At 32.7% G+C, this 25,703-nt stretch overlaps 1 protein-coding gene and 1 non-coding gene across 3 annotated transcripts in view; one reads left to right on the plus strand and one right to left on the minus strand.

The window, feature by feature from the left end:
• The window catches only part of LOC146536325 (uncharacterized), a 124,930-nt gene that overhangs the window by 36,558 nt on the left and 62,669 nt on the right, over nt 1-25,703 (minus strand). Inside the window, exon 1 of one of the 2 annotated variants that reach the window (XM_085190269.1) lies at nt 10,469-10,698. The exons of the other annotated variant lie outside the window; for it this stretch is intronic. The gene's annotated coding sequence lies outside the window, so the exon portion shown is untranslated. Of the gene's footprint in view, nt 1-10,468; nt 10,699-25,703 lie in introns of those variants that run through there. 2 annotated transcript variants of the gene reach the window in all.
• On the plus strand, nt 22,721-22,793 carry TRNAR-ACG (transfer RNA arginine (anticodon ACG)). The gene has a single exon. It is a non-coding gene; the product is annotated as a tRNA-Arg (tRNA).

Here is a 25,703-nt window from a genome sequence, read left to right on the forward strand (position 1 = left end):
TAAAAATGAAAAATATGCATGTATTCTTTCTTCTTTCTTCATTAGAGAATGAAGAGAGTCAGCAACATGCTTGTCCGATTTTGTTAATATAAAAAATGGGGGGCATGAGCTAGTGTCAAGATACTCAATTTTCCGCTTTTCGTCCAAATTCTAGACATTAGAAATTGCGCTTTAATTATTTAGAGAAATGAAATTAATTAATTTCCAGGTAGGTAGGGGAGACCTCGGTGGACCTTCGAAAACACAATATCAGAGATACTGGAGAAAGGTCACGCGTTACTGACAGGGGACGAGGCGAAAGAGGTGTGTAGAGACCGGAGAGTTTGGTGCTCCGTTCTCTCTGACTACCCCGCTAAGGATAAAGCGTGAAGCTGATATTATTCCAATTTTAGACTCATATTATATTCCAAGATTTTTTTTTTGTCAAATAAATTAATATTTAATACTATATTAAAAATGGATAAAGTAGGTATAAGATATTAGTAAGAAGCATGAAGAATTTGATTCTTTCCAGTATAATCAGAACGGAACGAAGATGAAGTGTCTATAAATAAAACTGTAAAGTGTATGTAATAAAAATGCAAATGTGCTTCCACGACGCGGCCGATATCAGGTAGCTTATACGAGTTGGTAAAAGAAGTTAATTTTCGTTCGATTTCAATTATTTTTTATATTCTCTTTATTTTATTTTCTCGTTGTATCCCGCACATAGCAGGGTACGCAGAGGGAACCTGAGAACCTAGTATTAAGAGACTTCGCGCCCATCAAAACACTTCCGTTCTCCAGTTTCCAGTCTCCAGTTTCGACACCAGAGCAGAGAATTAAATAAATATTTCATCACCTCGAGTGGGGATCGAACCCACAACCAAAGGGACTGGCAAATATGGTTTATATTTACTATATATTTTTTTACTTTACTAAGAAAATATGGAACAAAAATTACTATAATATAAGCTTCTATAGATACGAATTATACTCAGGGAATTTAACATTGTGCATTCCCTCTGCGCCTGAACTAACTAGCTTTACAACTCTCTTGGTAATGCTAAGTTCTAGTTACATGGTTGTATATACGACTAGAGATCCGCTGGCGGCTTCGTCCGCTTAAGTTACGGGATTATTTAATACGCTAATTTGCGTTCGTATTATAATGTGTATTTTCTTGCTTCACGCTTTATTTCGTACATAGCGTGAAAGGCAGAGGGAGACCAGGAACCGGGAATGAAAAATGGGGAACAGAGTGTCTTAACAATAGGTTCCCACTGCCTACCCTGATGTGTGCGGGCTACAGCGGGAAGCTGATTTTAATTACAAACTGTAATTTATGCATTCCACCCAATTTTAATGGCAGAATTCAACGGTGGCTTTGTCTTGTTCAACTATCACAAATGGGAATCGAACACACAACCGTAAAGTTCATACTTTTATAGCCAGACGCTGTGTCGCTGAGCTACGTCGGTATCAAATGTACTTAAAATAATGACGGATCAGGAACAGAGCATTTAGTGGTCCATTACTGTCTTCTTCTGTATCTACTCTTCATCTTGAGAAACATTTATCCACTGAAATAGTAAAAAAGCTCGAGTAGGTAGGTACATGATTTTCTTCAAGTCTCGCTTTAAATTTTTCACGATTTTAAGAACAGATAGCACAGTAGACATAGGGAAAATTAAGACCCTTCTGCGTCTCTCTTTCCGCTGAAGAGTTTCTGCTAGAGGTATGGCGTGTTGAGTGGTGGAACTCAACACCGCGCGTTGCCTCGTTACTAGAACGAGGAAATTAAAATATTAGTTTAATACATTTCTTCAAGTGGGAATCGAACCCGTTGCAGTCGTGTGTTTCTTGTACTCTTGCACCACGTATTATTTAAGAACTGAATTAGCTATGTAAATAGTATAACGTTTAAATAAATCTATTATTAAAATAAATGTTTAATATGTTAAGAAAACGTATTAAGCAACAAGCTTTTCACAAGCACTTGAAACTGCTCCAGGATAAGTGGAGAATTTTTCATAATACATTTTCCGAAAACCTTTGTATTTAATATAAATTTCTGGAAATAAAAGTTAGAGTAGAATTTTTTTGTTTATTTTTGCTACTGATTATATGATAGGTGTAAAAAACGTATTGATATGAAAGAAAGAATTTATTTGAATGTTAATGCTGGAGACAAGAAGTGTTTTGGTGGGAACGGAGTATCTTACTAGGTTACTAGGTTCCCTCTGCATACCTTGTTCTGTGCGGGATACAACGGGAAAATAAAATAAAGAGAACGTAGAAAATAAATTAAATCGAACGAATATTAAAACTATCGCAGTGCCATGCTAAACTGGATACAAAATACAAGTAATTAATTCTCAGTTAAGTTTATATTTTCTACTTTTTTGAAAATTGGGAGTATGCTTTTTTCACTTTTCCATTAAAGGAATTTTTAAGATTCCATCTTAATATATAATAGTATAGCAGTTGTTGTATATAATTAGGTTTGGCTAGTATTATTTAATTTTTATAAATATTTGGCTATTATAGTACCTGCATATATAAAAAAAATGTAATAAAAATTATTTATAATATGAATAAATGTGTTCATATCCCTATCTATATAAAGCAGTAAAATCTTGTAAATCCGAATAAGAATTCATATGACATGGATTCTAGCCAACTGGCAACTTTCGTAGAGGGAATTTTACACATTTCCTACTAAAAGGAAACTATTCAAAAGATAAGTATATAATGCTTATTTTTACTTCAAATTTCAATTCTATTAAGATATTTATATTTTAGGCAAAAAATATTTTTAATATGTACATAACATACTCATTAATTGAAGTGGCGATTACTAGCTTCCAGAAGCTTCTACTATAGGTTTAGAATTCTAGATAAAACAGAATGGTTCCGTCTATCAATTAATATCGTTATCTCAATATTGGATGCTAAAACTGCATGGATTTGGTCGAGTTTCTCTTACAAGTGAGCTCGTGGAACATCTGCCAATAGTAATGTAATCGATCAAGCTTGTATCTGCAATCGTTATCTGTTGAAGAGCTCTATTCGAATATTAAAGGAAGAGTATTTTCTACTTAATGATATTATATTTGAGGCCGTAGAGGCGCAGTGGCACAAGGGTGTGACTGTAACGCGACGGTTGTGGGTTCGATCCCCACTCGAGGAAGTGAAATATTTATTTACGTTTATATTTCTATTTCTTCGCTCTGCAGTCGAGGCAAAACGCGGCGTTGAGGTCTGCCACTTAACTCGCAATGCTTTCAGAATTCGGCGTAAGGTGGGGAACGGAGTGTCTTAATATTAGGTTCCCTCTGCCTACCCTGCTGTGTGCGGGATACTGCGTGAAGCTGATTTAATTTTTTAATTTTAAGCAAGAAAAGTTAGTTTTAGCGGTAACATCTTTCATTGCCTCGCTCGAGAAACTTACAAAGGTGTAAAAATAATTTTAAGAAGATTTAAATCGTTCCTATGAAAATGTGACAAAGGAATTTCATACAATAACCTAGGAGCTCTGACTACATAAAGAATGGAACTAGGTCTTCACAAACTTGGCGACAAGATCTGCATTATGTAATAGCGAGTTTATTTGGAACACTAAAAAGGTGTATTCTGAATGAAATGTTGCTGGGGAAAGTAGGTTCCCAATTGTTAATGAAATATTGCTGGGAAAAGTAGGTTCCCGATTGTTAATGTAACTGTGATTCATGTAGTTTTTTAACATGGATTTTAAAAGCTTTTTTTATAATAATTCTTAAGTAATTTAATTGTATACTATTAAAAAATACTTTTTTGCCGTTTATCTTAAAAGTGTCAAATTTCATTGTAAAAAACTTAAAGTTAATTAATTAATTAGAATTTCACCCTCGCCTTAGAAAGTTCCTCCGAATTTTATGATGAAGTCTAAAAAAAATTACCTTTTTTGGAGGATCGATTTAATTTGAATTTTTATGTCTTTTTTCTGCTTTTTTACTACTCTACGCTTATATAAAATATAAAGTGGCGGTATAATTTATTGCATTACTTGCACGCTGATATCATAGTAACATTTGTTTTTACAGTATCAATTTGTATAATGAACCGATGTTATTGGAAGATTAACTAGTAGTGTTATAATTACAGGTCAAACAGGTCAAATTATTGTGGCAGCTACTTTTAGTGAAATTATTTTTACAGATACATCTCTAGTATACGTAGAAAACCTAGTGTTAAGACACTCGCCACCGATTATCAACTCAATTTTTCGCCGAATTCTGGAGGCATTATGTGTTGAGTGTGCGCTTTGCTTCGACACTAGGACGAAAAAATTAAATATATCATTTTCTCGAGTGGGAATCGAACTCACACCCTGTCGCAATTACAGTCACACGATTGTGCACCTGGTCACGACAGGCCTCATAAAAAAATAACACCATTTTCCCAGGATTTGATGTAAATTGAAGTGTCGGCGCGGAATAGCTTAAATGTAGAATCGCGTGATCTCTAACCCTATTCGTTTCTACGATAAAGAAAACAACTGAAAGGGAATCAAAGAACATTTCCACGTTTATGGCTCAGGCCGATTTCACGGAAAATACAGGTGATCGATCCGAAAAGCAATCTTGCAGAATAAATTTATGGTAATAATGATATAAAAGAAAAATATTTTTTTGTATTAATAAAATTAAAGTGTTAAGAAAATCCTAGTATTAAATCTATTCGTTTCTATTAAGACACTTCCGTTCTCTTATTTTCTCTAAATTCTGAAGGCATTGCGAGTAAGGTCCTCAAATGGGAATCGAATCCACATCCTGACGTATTTAGAATTGCACGCTTCTACCCCTGCGCTGGTCGCTGCTGGCCTCGCAGCTAGGTATATATAATGTTAAAATATGGAAATCGTATAAGAAAACACACAATAAGATTTTCCTTTGTATTTTCTAAGCCACCAGCTTCTCTATAAACTATTATGAGTGGAAGTCAGACAAGTTAGAGTCGACGTGCAATCCCTCAACTACTATAAACGTCCGCCGTGGGCTCTAATCGAGATAAAAGAATCTGTATTTTTATTTGTTTCGTTCCAGTCATTTGTTGATTGAATAAATATATAAATACATATAAATTTCTTGCATATTTAAAAATACTGATACGTTTTCTTATTATCCATACCTATATTATAAATTCGAAAGTAACTCTGTCTGTCTGTCTGTCTGTCTGTCTGTCTGTCTGTCTGTCTGTCTGTCTGTCTGTCTTTTACACAATCAGGGTCAAACCGCTAATTTAATTGTGATGAAATACTCATATAGAGATACTTGAGGGTCTCGGGATGAACATAGGATATTTTTTTTTCTCATATTTTTAATATTTTCGATATATACCAATATATTAAAATATTTATTAATTTGACATGCAATTTATTCTGCCATGTTAATAACAACCGTCGCTATGCAACCGGTGCTAAGCAACGATTTGCAAAGTTTGTTGTTAGAAAACGTCACCCAAAATGAGCTTGCTTAACGCATCTCTCTATTGAAAACTGAAAATAATATTATAAATATTCGTATAGTTCAAGCGGGCGTAGCCGCGTTCGGGTCCACTAGTTTATTTTAAAAACGAAACCTAAAAGATTTACTATAAAAATGAAATAAAATATCGAAAACGTCAAAACCTAGTAACGGAATACCGTTCCGCACAACCGCGGTTATACGAACATGTTGGCTATATATCTATCATACTCTGTCATTTTTCGCTCCAATTTTATCCGTCACGAACGAAATATAATACCTTCAACAATAAACTACGTAAGCCAAAACATAGGAACAAAGGCAGAGAATTTTGGCTGAAATTTCAATGAAACCTACATTTCGTTAAAAATATTCAACAAAATTCATTTTATAATACTGAATGAACCATTTTATTTGATTTAATAAAATCTGTCCACAGATAAACCTAATTGAAAGCTCAAGCTGTTAGCTAATTAAAGTTATGTGAGAACTTTACAGCAAGTTAGGCGGACGGAACCTGGGAACCTCATGAACTAAGATACTCCTTTCCTATTAAGACACTTCCGTTCATTACTTCGCCAGGCGTTGCGTGTTGAGTGGCGGAATTGAACGCCGTGCTTTGCCTGTTTCCAGTAAATATATCGTTATATTTTGTTACCATCTTCAAAATGGTCTCGTGTGTATTGGCATCTATTCCTTAATTAATTAATCTATATATATAAAATCGAAAGGTCACTCGCTCATCATGAAATCTCAGAAACTACATGTGCTAGGGATCTGAAATTTTGCATAGGAGTTACATATAGGACGTAGGTGCTCGCTAAGACGGGAATTTGCAATATTCGACTTCTAAGGGGCTGTTTTTGGGGTTGAAAGTTTGTCTGAAATTTCGTTAATACAAATGCTAGAAGTCTCAAATTTTGCATGGACATCACTTATAAGATGTAGGTACTCATGGAGACAGAAATTAATAATAACATAGTTCACGCGGGGGAAGCCGCGGGCGGGCCGCTAGTTATTAATAAAAGTGTTAATTAATAACTAGTAGCTTGTTGTTTAATATTGTTATACATATATAATTATGCTACGATAGTTTTTCGTTCAAGCCAGATTTTGTAGACGACTCTCAGCTCAGAATGTAATAGAAGTAACTAATTAAAATGAAAGATGACTTTATATACAAATTACTATATGTATTTCTCTTTTAATTTATAAGCATTATAATAAATAACAATCAATTATATATGGACCAATATTGGACCACGTTGTAGCTCGCTCATAACAAGGTAGACAGAGGGAACCTAGTGTTAAGACATTCTGTTCCCCAATTTTGCGAATTTTATTAACTTTTAACCTTACTATGAATAACATATTCGAAGTTGTTGTATTTATAATATTTATAAAATTTTAAAAGCAATCTATTCAAATGGTTTTTAACCTCGGCCCTTTCTATCAATATTTATACAAAATATTTTTTTTAAAATAATTATTTTTAGTGAAATTTAATTTCAACTTGAAATTAGGATTGTGATACAATTGAAAAAAGTTTGTACTGGCAATAGTTAAGAGAAATTTTAACAAAAATATGTATAAACTGGGCTTTTATACCCTAGTAAAAATGTAAAAATTGTATGCAATACATGTTTTTTCCCCATTTGATGAATATTATAATATGATGAATAAATAATCAAAAACACAGCTTTAGTTGACGTACAGAATAAAGAAACACGGCCTTGTAACAATAATTACAGCCCTAACGTGACATGACGGAAAAACATAATCAATATTATGCCGGTGGAGCGAGTGGCCGAGGAGCGATCGATATGAGGTTTTCCAACGTAATACTATTCTTTTACTATAGTCGCCTTTGAGTAAAACTAAATATAAAAGTAACTTAACGCAAGGTTCCTTACGCACCGCCCAATTTGCGAGACAATTTGTGGAACTTAACGCCGTGTTGCTGCTTGCTGTTGTCAGGGCTAGTAAATGGAAATATTTATTTCGAGAGTGGAAATTGAATCCAGAATATAAATGAAAAAAATATATACATTTATTGTATAAATGCAAATTTTAACAATTATTCTATCTTCAGTACAAATATATACTATTCTAAATAAATGTATTTTCATTTACAATTTCGTATTTAATTAGCTTTAGACGTTTGTTCATAATTTTGCCGCATTATAATGCTTATGGCGCATTTAAATTATGGACGTTTTAATCGTGCGAAGTGAAAAAGTTAAATTTGTAAGGAATAATATTTTAATTTAATTGAGTTATTATATTGCAATTTTATAATGATTTTTATCTTTTTAATATTATATAATTTACTCTTTTTTTTAAATATATAAAATTGAGTCAGATTAGACCTTAAACACTAAATATTCTTAAGTAATAAAAACATATTTGTCATATCATAAAAAAAACAATAGCTTAAGTTTTTTAAAGTTTCTTTAAAAGTGTTATTCCACACTTATTCGCCATTCCCCATATTCCGCCGAATTCTGGAGGCATTTCGTGTTAATCGGCGGTTCTTAACGTCGCGCTATCCCTCGACACCAGAGCGAACCAACAAATCGAACCCATAACCAGTCGCGCTTACTGCTTTACCAATTACGATATTAAATATTAATATTATATACATATATATCTAAAAAAATCATATAAACCTTCTGAAACCATTTCTCACGCTTTAATCTACAATTATAAGCCATTTTTTTATTATATAGTGGAAGTTAAATGGGTCAATATTATTCTAAGGGTAGTTTTAGTAGGGGAGCGAGGGCGGTCGATAACACTGTACACCGTATTAGATAGTTGACGGAAAATTTTGAACTTTTTTAATATTTCATTCGTATGTTTACAGTTTGAACAGCGAAAGTTTCAAATATTTTTAAGTTAGGATACTTATTATACAATATTTATACTATATTACAGTAAATCTATATAATATATATTTTTTTTTTTTTTTTTAGAGTATAGAGTAACGAGGCCAGTTGTGGCAGAGGGGCACAAAGTGTAACTGTGAACGGACTGGTTGTATGTTCGATCCCATAATGGTAATGGAATAAATAAATATAAATTTAAATGAAATATTTATTTAAATTTATATTTCCATTTCTTCGCTTTGTTGTTGTTGCAAAGCACGGCGTTGAGTCCCGCCACTCAACACACAATGCTTTTAGAATTCGGCGCAAATTGGGGACACTTAACACAAGGTTTCCTCTGCCTACCGTGCTGTGTGTAGGATATTGTTTAATATATATATATATATATATATATATTTAAAATACAATTAAAATAAATCTTTCTCATTTATAAGTAGATATAAGTATATTTAATAAAAATATCCACTGATTTGTATTAAATACTTGTTAAATTACTCTATCGAGGCGTCCTCTTATTAATATAGCGTGTATGTTTTACAGTTTGTGCCGGTCAATTAAGGGCTTTAGCCGTATTAAGTATTGGAGAAAGTTCGTGACGTGAAATTTTTAAGCGTAAGTCATTTACAGTACTTATATATACGTTTAGTATTAAATAACTTCAATTTTAACTACATGTTTAGCTGTAGTTAATGATTTTTAACCAATTTGTATTTACTTAGAATGTAAAATTAATATTCCATTTTTTACAAATTTATAATTTTTTAGCTTTACGCTGTATCCCGCACACATCAGAGTAGGCAGAGGGAACCTATTGTAGTGTAGTAGGTAGTGTTGTGACACTTCGTTCCCCACTTTCTGTCGAGTTCTGAAATTTATACTGGTATCTATATATATAAAAGGACTTGTCCTCACTGACTGAGGTGAGACGCACACACAGCCGTAACTGCTGATGGTAGAAACGTGAAATTTAGACAGATGTTTACTTTCGTAATCTGCACATCCACTAAGAAGGGATTTTGAAAAATTTTAACCCTAAAGGGGTGAAATAGGGGTTCAAAGTTTATATGGAAAAAAATTTAAATCGGCACCGATTTTTATAAAATTTGAAATTCAAACTCTTATACGTATATAATTAAACACATATTTCATGGTTTTCTAGAATTCACCTCCTAAGGGTGCAAATAAGGGGTTGAAAGTTTGTATGGAAAAATCTTTAAAACGGCACCGATTTTTATAAAATTTGAAATTTAGACTTAAAAATATTTCATTGAACACATGTTTCATGGGTTATTAGAATTCACTCCTAAATACGCAAGCGAAGCTGCGCGCGTCCGCTAGTCTTCTATATATATAAAAGGACTTATCCTCACTGACTGAGGTAAGACGCACGCACAGCTGCAACCGCTAATGGTAGAAACATGGAATTTGGACAGATGTTTACTTTTGTAATCTGGACATCCACTAAGAAGGGATTTTGAAAAATTTTAACCCTAAAGGGGTGATATAGGGGTTGAAAGTTTGTATGGAAAAAAATTTAAATCGGCACCGATTCTTATAAAATTTGAAATTTAGATTTATAAAAGTATTTAATTGAATACGTGTTTCATCGTTTTCAAGAATTCTCCCTCTAAGGGTGCAAATCGGGAGTTGAAAGTTTATATGGAAAAAAAATTAAATCGGCACCGATTCTTATAAAATTTGAAATTCAGACTCTTAAAAGTATTTCATTGAACATATGTTTCATGGTTTTCTAGAATTCTTCCCCTAAGGGTGCAAATAAGGGGTTGAAAGTATGTATAGATTTTTTTTTAAAATAGGGGCCAATTTTTATCAAATTTGAAATTCAGACTATTAAAAGTATTTAATTGAACACATGTTTCACGGTATATTAGAATTCACTCCTAAATACGCAAGCGAAGCTGCGCGCGCCCGCTAGTTACTATATAAATTTCCATAAATGTTCAATTTTTTTACATTAATAGCTGATTCTAGCTCTGGATATATAACTAACCATATTTATACAAGATATACAATCGCAAAATTCCTTAAGAACTCTAAAAAATAAAAAAAAAGTTAAGCTTCAAAACAACTTACCTAAAATTGGGTTAATTCCTGCACACTAACACAGAACATTGTTATAACCAAACTTTACTACCGCACAGACGAACTAGATAAAAATTCAAAAATTCTTATAAAAAACATTTTCTCCAAACTATATTAAACACTAGTTTTTAAATAATTGTACTAGATATGTAAATTTTGTTTGAAAAGTTCAGAATTACGTATTTTTATAGTATTACGGGCAAAGCACGTGTGAGCTTCACCGCGCTCCACGGAGAACTGGCGTAAGTTCCCAGCTGGAAATTGATAGAGGCTTTCGGGACAGGAACGCCTGCAAACGGCTTTGTAGTTATTATTGGAGTTCTGACAACTATACATATGTCTGGATATTGGAGATCTCGTACTGTGCTGGAAGTCCAATTTTCTGTTAAGTTTTCTTGTACCTTATGCATATCCTTTTTTTTTCAGCTTTACACTGTATTCTGACTGTAGAAAATTGGGCAAAGGGAGCCTAGTGTTAAAACACTCTGTTCCCTAATTTCCGCCAAATAACTAAGTTATCCTATATATAATTGAATTTTTTTACGTCACTTATATTATTCATAAAATACAGTTTTTACTAACAAATAGAGTTAAATTAGGTAAAATATTATTAGAAGCTTTTCCTTTACCTTTGAGTATAATGTTTTATTTTGTAATCTAAAATGTAAAACATATTACAAAGGTCTTTTCTGTGACCTTTGTAACGTAAGAAAGGTTCCTGTATCCTCTCAAACGCCTGAATAGATATGTGACATGGGGCGGGTCAAGTGAGACTTCCTAACAAGACGGTAAAGTTCTTTTGTTGATGGTCTTTTATGTAGAAGATATCATTTTTAGTTAGATCCCCAGAAACTAAAATATTATTATATATATAGAATATTTGGCTATTGTTCCTCAGTGTGACTGTGTCTGTAAATACGATGGTTGTAGGTTCAATCAATCAATCAGGGTAGGTAGAAGGAACCTTAAGACATTACGTTTCGAACTTTCTGTCGAATTTTGGAGGCGTTGCGTGTTGAGTGGCGGAACCCAACGCCGTGCCTTGCCTCGACATCAGAGCGAATATGTAAATGTAATTTTTAAATAAATATTTATCAATCAATGGAAAGGCCACCATCAATTAGAATCTCTTTAAAAATATTGAACACCGAATGAATTATCTCTATATATGTACGCGAAGAATAATATATTTTTTAGCTTTCCTTTTTCTATCTCTACCGTTTTGTCTCACATAGAGTAGAGTAGATAGATAACTTAATGTTAAAACACTCCGTTCTTCATTTTATTCCTAAATTGATAATAATAAAAAATATTTATTTTTTATCTATATATATAAAATCGAAAGGTCACTCACTCATCACGAAATCTCAGAAACTACATGTGCTAGGAATCTCTAATTTTGTATAGGAGTTACTTATAGAGCGTAGGTGCTCGCTAAGACGGGAATTTGCAATATTCGACTTCTAAGGGGTTGTTTTTGGGGTTGAAAGTTTGTATGAAACTTCGTTATTACAAATGCTGGGAGTCTCAAATTTTGCATGGACGTCACTTATAGAACATAGGTACTCATGGAGACAGAAATTAATAATAACGTAGTTCACGCAGGCGAAGCCGCGGGCGGGCCGCTAGTTATCTATATATATAAAATCGAAAGGTCACTCACTCATAACGAAATCTCAAAAATTACCAGAGCTAGAAGTTTCAAATTTAGCACGGAGGTTATTTATAGGACGTAGGTGCTCGCTAAGACGGGAATTTGCAATATTCGACTTCTAAGAGGTTGTTTTTGAGGTCGAAAGTTTCTATGAAACTTCGTTACTACAAATGCAAGGAGTCTCAAATTTTGCATGGACGTCACATATAGGACGTAGGCACTAATGGAGACAGAAAATAACGTAGTTCACGCAGGCGAAGCTGCGGGCGGGCCACTAGTATAGAATAAAAAACCTGTACGCAAGCGTAATGTTAAAAAGCTTTACATTTGAAACTCTTTTAAATATTTAAGCCAAGTCCACGAGCTAAGTGAATTTGCAAATGAGACAAAATGCAAATATAGCCTTAGTTCTGACGCCTTAGTTATAAAAAAGTTAAATAATTCATTCAGTTTTCATTTAATTTTTAGGGAGCAAATGAAATCCTGAGGGAGATCTATTTCATTTTCATATAATTTTTAAATTTTTTATACACGTGAAGCATTTTTCATTTTATACGTTCATGTTAACTAAAAGTGACACATTATAATTAAAAACACTACCTCTCTGTCATATAATATATCAAATATGTATAAGGTAGTGTTTTAAAATAACCTTTTGGGCTAGACCGTTGTTACACAGTGGCACAACGTCTGCTTGCAAACTTGATGGTTGTGAGTTCGACTTCCACCCAAAGAAATGATTTATTTAAATTTTCAAACTCTAAACAAACGAAACGTAGCGTTGTGTTTCACCACTTAATGTGCAATGTCTTGAAAATTTAGAGGAACTTTAGAAACGGAGTGTTTTAACCCCCTGCCTAAATGTCAAATATAATATGCCAAATGTCATAACTATAGGTCGACGAGTAATATAGGTTTTTTATTACGCGGTGAATTTCATACAAAATTCATCAAAAACGATGCAGAATTCCTCATATTTTTTGATTGCTTAGAAACTTGATTTTTTTGTATTTCAAGAACCTCCACGTGATCTCTTGGTCAAAATGGTCAAATGGTCTTGATAGACAGACAGACAAACAACAGTGATGTTATAAGGGTAACATTTTTACCTACTTAGCTACGAAACCCTAAAAAACCCTAATGCACGAAATACGCTTTTTTACTAACAAAATAAATAAAATAAAATAAATTATCACTTCAAAAAGGAAAATCCTTCACCAAATGTAATCTTAATTAGTGGAAAACAACGTACAATGTGTAATTTCCTCTAGGCGAGTCTCGTGCTACATAAGAGTACGAGTCCTTTGTTCCTGCAAATGACAATGTGAGCTAAAGCTGTATATTGTCGATTGTAAAACGGAAATTTCTTTGGTGTTTGTTTTATATTATTTCATTATTTATGGTCTATTTTATTTAATCCAGAGTAGACTAATCAAACCCAAAGCTTAACGCATTTAGCGTTAAGCTTTGGGTTTGATTCCCGCTCGAGAAAATGAAATATTTAATATGTTCATTTCTTCGCTCTGGTGCTGAGGTAAAGCCAGGTGTGTAGTTGCGTCACTCAGCGCACTGTTTACAGAATTCAGCGTAAAGTTGTGAGCGGAGTGTCTTGTCTTGTCGTGTCGGCTTGGCCCTAGACTCCCTTTACTTACCCTGCTAAATGCGGGATGCAGCGTGAAGCTGAAAACAAATGTTGCTTGTAAAGTTTAAAAAAAAATATAGCAAAATTTGTTACAGAGCATAAATAAGAAAATATGTAATTTTTAAATATGATAGACAGAAAGGAAATACCAACTTCGTAATTCAAATAGTAAAAAGTAGTTTAAACCAATTTTAAAACTACTTAGGTATTGCAAAATTTATTAAATTTCTTATAATCAAACAGAGAACCAACAAAAAGGAAAAACTGTCGTAAGTTATTATTAAAGTAAATATAGCTATTTAATTACTTTACAAACAATATTTATTTCGTAAATATGTTCAAGCCCTAATTGATATCTTAAATCTACCTAAATACTTATAAAGAAAAATAATCAAACAAAATTCACCAAACCGAATGAATTGCTCGTACTTTTATTCAGGGTGAAGAACACGAATAAATCTTTTCACTTGAAACGTCTTTTCATTTCATTCGTTTTTATTAACGTTATAGAAAAAAATATAACGGTAATTACTTATAACTTACATATATAGAAAGATATTTATATATATATGTGTTCAGATAGTTTCCTCTGGGAAATGATTTTCTCGGAGCTCTGGCAAAGAAAAGGTGTAGAGTTCCGCCACTCAACCCTAATTGGTGTCTAGGCTAGTGACACTAGTAAGGGTATCTACGCTAGTGTCTTATCATTTTATATAACTTAACTTAACTATTTTATATTTTTGTAAGTGGTGTAGGTTTTCAAAGAATTATTCCACACTTTTTTATATTTTCTGAATTCTCATTGTTTTCCCTATTTCCTTTATTTTACCTTAGGCATACATATTTTATTATTTGAACTGTGGGTTTACTCTTTTACCTTAATTAATAAAAAAATGTGTAATTTTTAATGTATTAAACTCATTCTATTTAGCTAAGTCTAAACGACTAAATCTTTATTATTATATTCCCACTTAGCGAAATAAATAATTTTAATTTTTCTGCTGTAATAAGGCAAAGTGTCTCGTATTTGGATAATAATGGGAAAAAACATGTCTTCACTCTTTTTGGCCAAATACACTGTAAAAGAAAAATTAAGCATTATTACAAAAATATATTTATATAAAATATTTTTATCACAGTGTGCTCCTGCCCTTAAACGACACAGTTACGAGAAAAACAAAATCTAATACGCCAGTAAGATATCCAAAAGAAGAGATTGAAAAGGGTGTACCCGTTGGATATGAATTAAATACAAAAGAAAGAAAACACGTTCATTATAAGACCAGGGATTTTCATGAAACGTGATTTAAGTTTTGCGAGCATTTTATATTCATATTTTAGCAAAATATACTTTCGTCCTTTTGTTTATGAAGGCTTACAGTCAGTGTATTTCAAGAAAATACATAACAGACGCTTGTTATCGCTGCTCCAAGAATCGGCTTAACCGATTTAAATACGATTTTCACTACATATATAAAATATTTTTTTACGCCACTACATTTTAAATTTATTGTTAACTTTAGAATATACATGAAGTAAACTAATAAGTCAAATAAGATAAACTATGGATTAGTTCGCATCCCAATCGAGAAAAAAAATATTTAATATTTTTTTTTCCTCTGGCGTCGAGGCAACATGCTCTGCCTCCAGAATTCGGCAGAAAATGGGGAACGGAGTGACTTAGCACTGAAGTACTTCTACCTACCTTGAAATTTAAAAAAATGTTAGTCATTGATAATTTTTAACATAGATAAATGGAATGTGATAAGTTTTTTATACCTCAATTGTTATAATAAACGTGGTCAGAGCAGAAATAGCTGTTTTTTACTGCACGCGGCAAGATATCTAAGTGGCCGTTCCAAATGACTCCGCACGCCACGTTTTTTTGCTGCTGCAGTGCATTGACTGGAACCAAATCATCTGGCCAATCACCAACCAAGTTCTGAATCGCGCTATAAACATTTTCTTACTCGCTAAGTATAAAAGAAGTGAAGTGAATGTTACTTGCGGGAAGTCCGATGCCGTTGCGAAGACCGGCCGTGGCGAGGGGCCGGACCTTATCCTCGCTCTATCATTAAACAAATTCCGTAGAGAGGCCTCTGCTTCGTGTATTCGCTTGTTAATGTTAATCTCTAGTAGTTAAATTAACCGTATGTATGCGTTAAGATTAGGGACCCTCTTCTTCACCGTAGTCGGTCGGCGGCATGTTTGACTTCCTTTTTGTTCCCATTTGAAATATTTTTTTAAGGAATATTTGATATTTTTAGTTATGAGATCTAGAAAATTTTAAAATAAGAGTATTTGGTTTTCTCTATCTATGTCGGTAGCCATACTTAAGTAACTAATAAATAAATAAAACAAGCTTGACGCCGTTCCCCCCATGTAACAGGGTAGGCAGGTGAACCTAGTACTAAGATACTCCGTTCCCCCACTTTCTGTTGAATTCTTCGAGGCATTCTGTGTTGAGTAACGTAAGTTACCACCGGCGTTTTCCCTGTCTTTGCGGAGTTTTTGTGTCAGAGCAAAACAATAAAAAAAATAATAAAAAAATAATTCATTCCCCCGAATTCAGATCGAACCCACAACCGTCATGTTACAGTAACATCCTTATGCACTGCACCATGACGGCCTTTAGCGTAACAGGTTACTTAATTAGATATAATAGTAAAAATCTTAGAAACTCAGTTCAAGAAAATGGTAATTCCATTAAGAAAATATATTTTACATTTTCTTTAAGAATCATTCGGATCATAACGTTTATAAGGTTTCTTGATGGATAATTTATGTATAAGAATTAGTGAATCGCATATATAGTATTAAAAATCTAAAAAAAATACACTTTTCCTAATTCCTAGTTACAGGAGATGTAAATTATATGGACCTGAGCTCGAATGGCTTACAAGCAACCTCTGAAGAGTGCCATTGGTCTGAAAAACACTGAAATGACCGAACCAGCTCGACGATACCATATTATTTTCTTGTCATACGTAGAACTTCTGAGTATTGCAAGTAGGTCAAATTCAGTTTCTTAGGCCCCTATTTATAATCTGCTCTCAAGTATGAGATCGATCTTGAGAGCTTAGACTTTTGATTCTTTTCTCAATTTTCTCTTCCGCTACTCAGTTTCTGAAAGACAGACAATTATTGGACGACATTTGGTGTTATATAAAAATGTATAGAATATATTTAAATTGTATATATTTTTATTAAAATTTGACTCGACTTACATATATGCATGACTGCCAAGTTCCATCTGACCTTAAATCTTACTAGACCAGCACTGTACTAACTCTGGCTCCGGCTGTGACGGCGAGCGTAGATAACTCTTTAGAAATGCTGAGTTATCTCCTTAATACTAAAATGTTAGAGTATAAATATTATTATATATTTAATATTTCCTTGAATATTTATATTATTATTCTTTTATGCTGCATTTCTCGTGATATATGTATGCAATGTATGCAAATAAATCTGGGAATTTACTGTTAAGACACTCCGTTCTCAATAAAATGAGTTCGATCTCTGGTGAAAAATATGGATAATTTGGTATAAAAATTAATATCTATGATATATTTGGAAAACAAGTTCATAAATTCTAAACTTTTAAAATCGAAGAGCTTTCCTTATTTCAATATTCATACGAGAAATTTTCATAGTTTCAATTTGGACTCGAATTTAATTTAGTAATTATAAATTGGGTTTAGAACTTTTAATTTATTATAATTTTCTGTACACAAATCAGAATTTAATTATATCAGTTATGCTGATTTTAAGGTCGATTAATTAATGGAATAACCTAATATTAGCTGAATAAAACATAAACAACATGAACAATAAGAAAAATATATTTTAAAGATCCAATAAGAATCAGCTTCACACCGGGTAGGCAGAGAGAACCTAGTGTTAAAACACTTCGTTCCCCACTTTCTGCTGAATTCTAGACGCATTGCGTATTGAATGGCAGAACAACGCCACGCTTTACCCCGACACCAGAGCGAAGAAATGGAAATATAAATTTTAATAAATATTTCATTTTCACGAGCGGGGATCGAAACCACAACCAGTCCCACTTTGTGCCCCTGCGCCACGACTGGCTTCAATTTCATAGCATAATTTTCTTGTAAAGCACGAAAGTTCTGCCCATATTCGTATATTAAATAGCTCGACTCAACTTTCATATGTCTACTCAAACAGTACTATTACTTGTTTTGTTTATTCTGCTGCATTCACGTACTAATTGCTAGATTTGTGGGATTCCCCGCCGTCTCCCAGTTGTGTACAGTTGCAGAGAGTTTGTGTAATTAGGTCGTGTGATACACATAGCGTATATGGAATAATTGTGTCAGAGTACAATATTATTTAAATTAATTGCATCGTTAGTTATTGTGTCATTGGTAGATGTTAAGGCAAGAATGTGAGTGGAATCGTAAGTTGTGGATTCGATTACCACTCGAGGAAATGAAATATTTAATATTTTCACTTGTCAACACACAATGCCTCGAGATTTCGTTTGAAAGTAAGATACGGAAGTGTCTTAATGAGAATGGAGTATTTTACTCTAGGTTCCCAGGTTCCGTCTGCCTTCCCTGCTATGAGCGGAATAAAGTGATAAGCTTAAACAAATATTATGAAAGGATAGTATTGTTTAATAGCATTGTACTTAACATCTTTTGTAGATAATTTGTGCTACATGTTATTGCCAATGCTGAATTTGAACCCATTATAACCATGCCGCTCGACTGTTTTGTACTAAATTGATAGATATTTATAATATCTATGAGGCCGTCAAGGCGCAGCAGTACAAGAGTGTAATTGTAACGCGACGGTTGTGGGTTCGATCCCCACTCGAGGAAGTGAATTATTTATTTACGTTTAAATATCCATTTCTTCGCTCTGGTGTCGAGCTAAAGCGCAATGCCTCCAGAATTCGGCAGAAAGTGTTGAACGGAGTGTCTTAACACTGTGTTCCCTCTGCCTACCCTGCTGTGTGCGGGATACAGCGTGAAGCTGATTTTTTTTTATTTATTCATAATATATGTAAAGAGTTTTTTTCATCTTCTCGCTATACCCCACATTTACTAGGAATCGAACTCAAAACCCTCCATAAAGACCTTTTACATGTTTTTTTTATTTACATAATATTTTTCTATTAATCAAACCATATTATATTAATCCTTGGTAAGCTAATAAGGAAAATGTGAAACTATCTAAACCACTTGATTAGAATTAATGAAGCTAACGCACCAAAAAACTAGAGACCGTAACGTGCGACCTAATTTTCATATTACGTATAACGTTAACGTTACGTGGTATCACGTAATACGCGCCGTTGTACGATGACCGTATATATTTTATATGAAAAACTATCGTATATTAATAATGTTAGACTATAATAGAATATTTCTTCGTTTAATTTGATTTTTTCAATATATTGGGGCCGTTTTGGCCCAGGGGCAGAAGGGAGTGAGTGTAGTGTGACAGTTGTGTGTTCGATTCCCATTCGAGGGACTGGATTAATAATATTTTAATTTATTCCCTCTGGCATCAAGGTAAAAGCCCGGTGTTGGGTTGTGCCACTTAAAACGGGAAAAAGTAATAACCGGACTCTACCTAGGATATCGTGAAACTGTGATCTTTCTCTTAAGAAATATCTAAATCTAATTAATTAATTTATTTACATTAATTTTTTACTTTTTATTTACATCTATTCAGTCAAGAAACTCCATTCTTAACTCTACTTTCTATTTCGAATTCCAGATATTATTACTTGTTCAAAAGTGGTTTAACATCACGTAATGGCTTACCAGGAGTACAATAAAATATATCTGGGCCACATATTTATACAAATTATTTATACAGTTATCTTGTTTAATATAAATAAAAATAAACATCATTTAATGCAGAAAAATAATTTAATAAGACCATCGTAGTTCAGCGGCACAAGGTCTGTAAATGCGATGATCTTGGTTCGATTACGACAGGTGAAATGATTTTTTATGTTCCCGATCTTACTAAATATGTATGCCGGAAAATGGGGGACGGAGTGTCTTAACACTAAGTTACCTGCGCTTACTCTTCTATATGGATGGGAATACAGCGTAAAGCAAAAAGTAGATAAAAAAATATAAAATATATAAAGGAAAAATCTGCCGCTATTTTCAAAATGAGAAACCTCAGACAACGCATAGTAGGACGAAGGCCACCTTTATACAGGAACTAGCGGCCCGCTCGCGGTTTCACCCGCGTGAACTATGTTATTATTAATTTCTGTCTCCATGACTACGTCCTAGTGACGTCTATGCAAAATTTGAGACTTCTAGCATTTGTAGTAACGAAGTTTCATACAAACTTTCGACCCCAAAAACAACCCCTTAGAAGTCGAATATTGCAAATTCCCGTCTTAGCGAGCACCTACGTCCTATAAATAACTCCTATGCAAAATTTTAGATTTCTAGCACATGTAGTTTCTGAGATTTCGTGATGAGTGAGTGACCTTTCGATTTTATATATATAGATAGATGAATATTATATTTAAATATGTTATCTCTGTGTACATAAAACCATATTGAAGATTAACTTCCTTATGAATTATTTATTTTTGTTACTTTAGTTCATTATACAAATAAATTTATTGAAATACATAATATTTTTCTTCTTTTTATATTTTTTTTAATATTGTTCATTTTCTTTGAGGTACAAATACTAATGAAGACTTTATGAGATGTCTACCTTATATTACCCAACTTCTATTTAAACAAACACTCGTTAGGTTGCGAAATTCAACGCATCACTTTATATAACCAACTAACCAGACTTGAAAAACATCTTAATTATAATATTCTATAGTTCTAGTGGGAGATAGAAATGACAACTGTTACATATATTAATAAAAAAACGGTTAAGTGCGAGTCGGACTCTCCCACCGAGGCTTTCGTACCTACACCAAGATTGTACTTCAATAGGAAGTACAATTTATAAAACTTGACAAACTTAGTTTTGTAATTATTTTTTTCAATAAAAGACCTATAAATTTTAACTTTTCGGATTTTTTTCTTTATTTGTATTGTTAATTCTCCCTTCGTGTCAAATTTCACAACTGTAGTTCTACGGGTCCATATAGGTTTAATTAATTTAGACAAAATTCCTTAAAAATATTCCTAAAATACTCTCTTATGACCTGAAATATTTGATTCAGGTTTTTATTTTTCTTTTTATTTGATTCTATAAGGGTTCCGTTTATACCCTTTGAAGTATGGAGCCCTAAAAATTAAATACCTCTATTAAATATGTTTAAAAAAGGTATAGTAGATATATTTAAAAGTAAGGCACAAAGCAACTTTCCTTTCAAAGTACCTACACAAGCATATTGCCACAGCCGTGTGTCGCAAAAATATAGGAAATTCTCAATATTGTACAAATATGGTTTCATGAAATTACCTATATATAAGATCATTAATTAATATTTTACAAAAATACCTCATTAACGTTAATCCGTGAAGGGTTTACCACTAAAATTTACATTTCTATATCTTTAAAAGTAATTTATCTCGATTTAAATTTATTTCGAGTTGAATGAAAAATAGAGTTAAATTGATACTCTGTTTATAGCTTAACAGATCTAATATACTATTATATAATAAAAGTTTTGTTTGTAATTATAAGAACTAAGAAACATTAATTGTGAGGCCAGTCTTGACGCGGGGGCACAATTGACTGTAAATGGGATTGGTTGTGGGTTCAATCCCCAGTCAGGGTAATTTATATTTGCATTTCTTTGCTCTGGTTACGAATAAGTAATACATTGAGAATTCGGTGGAAAATGGGAACTTAAGTGTCTTAACACTAGGTTCCCTCTGCCTACCCCGAGTGAATGAAGATAAAAAAGTGAACATAAATCTTACTATAAAAATTTAATATACACGTCCTATAACAAAAATACGTTAGTCGCTATAGTAAAGTAACATAACTACACCGATCCATAGTAAAATACATTGGTGGGTGTCGTAACGTTATCAAACTTGCTGTGAATGGAAACGCCTCAGAACCAACGGGGGTCTTAACTGAGTGACAGTGTGAATAAATTTGATTTTTTTTTATTTCGGATAAAACAAAACATGATGAGAAAAAGTTTTTTATTTTTTTTATTGTTATGCTGCTGTCAGATGGCGCTTCAAGGTTAGTACTATAAGGTTTTAATTGTTTTAATAAATTATTTAGGAAGTAGAGATTTTATTTAATTGTATTAAATATTTAATATATTTTACAATAATTTAATGGTTTAATTTAATTGTTAAGGCCGTCTTGGTGCAGCGGCACAAGGGTGCGACGGTTGTGTGTTCGATACCCATTCGATGAAATAAAATATTTATTTAAATTTATATTTTTGTTTCTTCGCTCTGGTGTCGAGGCAAAAACGCGGCGTTGAGCTCCGCTACTCAACACGCTAAGGGATACAGTGTGAAGCTGATTTGATTTTTTTATATATAATTTAATTGTTTCCTTCTTTTGTTCCTTGTTATTAGATAAATCTATTATATTTATTTCTTTAATTGCAATGCAATGTCTTGAAAATTGGGTAGAAAATGGTAAACGAAGGGTAAATTCCAAATAAATTTATCTAATTAGAAAAATATTATAATATCAACGCGACGCCAAGGCGAAGAATGATAAGCTTCAAATAATATTTCGCAGTGGTTCAGTAGGACAGTAATAAGTCTTAACAGATTCGATTCTCCTGATTCTCGTTAATGAATGCTAGTATTATATTGGCATTATTATTATAAAAAAAATGTAATAAAATTATTGTAATATATTTTTAAAATAATTTAATTTGTGAAATTCTTGCAGATATAAATATATATCTCTTTTTTAATATTATTTCCTTGGCCTAAATTCACTGATAAGATTAATCTCAAAAGCTATTTTGAATTAGAGCATAAAGCTCACCGGCCCTGTGGCGCAACGGATAACGCGTCTGACTACGGATCAGAAGATTCCAGGTTCGAATCCTGGCAGGGTCGCAAGCTATATTTTTCTTTTTTTTTATTTTACTTTGGTACGGAAATGTTTTTTTAACTATTTTTCTTATTTTGATATTTAGGATATATTTTTTCATATAACATTTTTCTTGTTTTGATAAATTCCACTGGGGGTAATTTTTATAAGCAATACGCAACACGACACGCGGCGTTAGGTTCCGCCATCCGTCCGTCCACAGTTGCGTAAAAAATTGACAGTGTAGTAATGAATTACTAGATTTTCTTTGCATCTATAAATAAGTATATTAAGGCCATCTTGTTACATAACTGAACTACATCTAACTGTATTCGTTAGTTGGTTGTAAGTTCAATATCCATTAGAGAGAATGAATTATTTTTATTTCCCCGTACTAATAAAAAAAATGCGGGGTTAAGTTCCGTTACTTAACAAGTAAACACTGACCGTGGTATCTATTGTATCCGCACATAGCAGGGTAGGCAGAGGGAACCTGGAAACGTAGTGTTAAGACACTCCATTCCTATTAAAACATTTCATATTTTCCGCCGTATACTCAAGGCATTGCGTGTTGAGTAGCGGAACTAAACGCCGCGCTCTGCCTTGTTATCAGATCGAGCAAATTAAAATATTCAATAGTTCATTCCCCCGAGAAGGAATTGAAACCACCGGGCCAAAAAAATATTAAACTTTATTTAGATAGATTTAATAAATATAATAAATTATGTTATAGCTAATCTAAAAATGTATTTTATCAGAAAGGCCGTCTTCCTTACTTCATAGATAACTCTATTTTAATTTAGTATCCTATCCAGATGAAATGAAATATCCAGGTGTAATTTTGCATTTAAAAAGCACCTACCATCTCGCAGCAGTCTGAATTTTCTTGAATAAGCTGAAATTACATTCCTTTTAATATCATAAATATTTTTAAAATACATTCATCAACTAATATATTACATATAGTTTTAAAATAAAAAAATATCTAGTGTAGTTTATAAGGCCAGTCGTGGCGCAGAGGCACGTTAATGGTTGTGGATTCGTTCCCCACTCGAGGAAATTAAATATTTATTCAAATTTATATTACCAATTCTTCGCTCAGGTATCAAGGCAAAACGCGGCGTTGAATTCCGTCCCTCAGCACGCAATTTCTTCTGAATTCGGCGGAAATTGGGAACGTAGTGTTTTAGTAGGTTCCCTCTGTCTATCCTGCAGGATACAGCATGAAGCTGATTAAGTAATTAATTAAATAATTTTTTAAAGAGCAAGTTTTTTTAAAGATCATTTACGTCATTATTGCATGAGTTAAGTATTATATAATCCTTTACATTATGCCATTTCAAATATAGTATCAACATCAATATTCTAATCTACCAAGAACGTACAATTCCAGGGGGAGGTAGTTATTTGCAGAATTCACGCTCGACCCCAAATATGTGTGTCTGATGGCATTTCCATTGTCTTAGCAGGAAATCAGTGTTGCCGCATGACCTTAATTTGGGAAATAACCTTTCTTAATAAGTTTGCATACGAGATGATATAATCTACAATGGGTTTTGGGTTCACAGAGTTTGTGAATGTTCTCGATTTGTGAGGCTTTCTGACCTTTAGTGGTAAATAAGTTTGAATTGGGTTGAAATGTGGAATTGATGCAAATATTTGATACTTATTAAAGGAAGTATAGGGTTTTTATAGATTCTGTGTCCTGGACATAACAGAGTAGGCAGAGGGAACGTGGGACCCACCAGGTTCACACTAACAACTATTTCCGTTACAGAAGTATCATAATGGGAACAGAGTCTTCTTAATACTAGCTAAGAAACACTGTTCCTATTAAGACACTTCTGTAACGGAAGCTTTAGCTTCTACCTCGTCACCATAGCTTAGTAAAAAACCTAAAAAAAACTTAGATTTATAGATTTGTCTACTTGCCCAGATATTATACAGATATTATTGTACTGATATTTTAAAGGCAATGTACTGTTTTCTTATTTGATATTATATCATCTTGTCGTTACTCGTGCGTTTAATGTTTTTTTTTTATTATTTTATTTATTTTACAATAAAAGGTTTATTTAACCTTACATTCTTTATATACACATAATTAAGATTTATTTTCTGTTAATGAAGATATGTGCGTTCATTAGAGTGGCCCTCGTGTAATCTCAATGAGGATTGCCTTTGTTATAGATATATATCAGTTACTCGAACAAGATTGTTAGTAAATTTTCACAAACGAGCCTGAGTTATTAAAATTCAAGGGCCTTCAGATAAGAAAATCATATTCCGTTTTAAATTTTAATTTGTATTTAAAATTCACAAAATATAAAAATTGTTTCCAGAAAAATGCATAATACTTATATATAAAATGAAATTATGAAATAATTTGTCCGCTACAATTTTATTTTAATGCTGAGTTAATGAGATAATTATTATATACAATTATTATTTAAAAGCCGTAGTGTTAAATTTTTTTAATAAATAATATTTTATATTTCGTAAAAAAACGGAGTAACTCGTTACGTCCTCAACCGTTTGAAATTTTGCAAGATTTACATTTCGATCTTGAGAGCGACCTTGAGATACCCTTTTCATTCATAAGTCACAATATAAATAGATCAGCGTCACGTTGTATCTCACACTGAGTAGATAGATAGAGGGAACCTAGTGTTAAGACACTACAATTCCCACTTTATATTTATATTAGCGGACCCGGACGCGGCTACGCCTGCTTGAAATATAAGAATATAATTTCTATAGAAATATAATTTCAATCTAGATGAAATGCTTAAAGTGACTATTATATTTATTTTCATAAGGATGAATATCAAAATGACGCGGTACCGAACGCCGTCGCGTAGCGACGACGGTTGTTATTAACATGGCAGAATAAATTGCATGTCAAATTAGAAAGTATTTTAATTTATTAGTATATA

Source organism: Heliconius melpomene, chromosome 9 (assembly GCF_056956725.1).
Source record: "Heliconius melpomene rosina isolate 202511_hmr_F chromosome 9, ASM5695672v1, whole genome shotgun sequence".
Lineage (NCBI taxonomy): Eukaryota > Metazoa > Arthropoda > Insecta > Lepidoptera > Nymphalidae > Heliconius > Heliconius melpomene.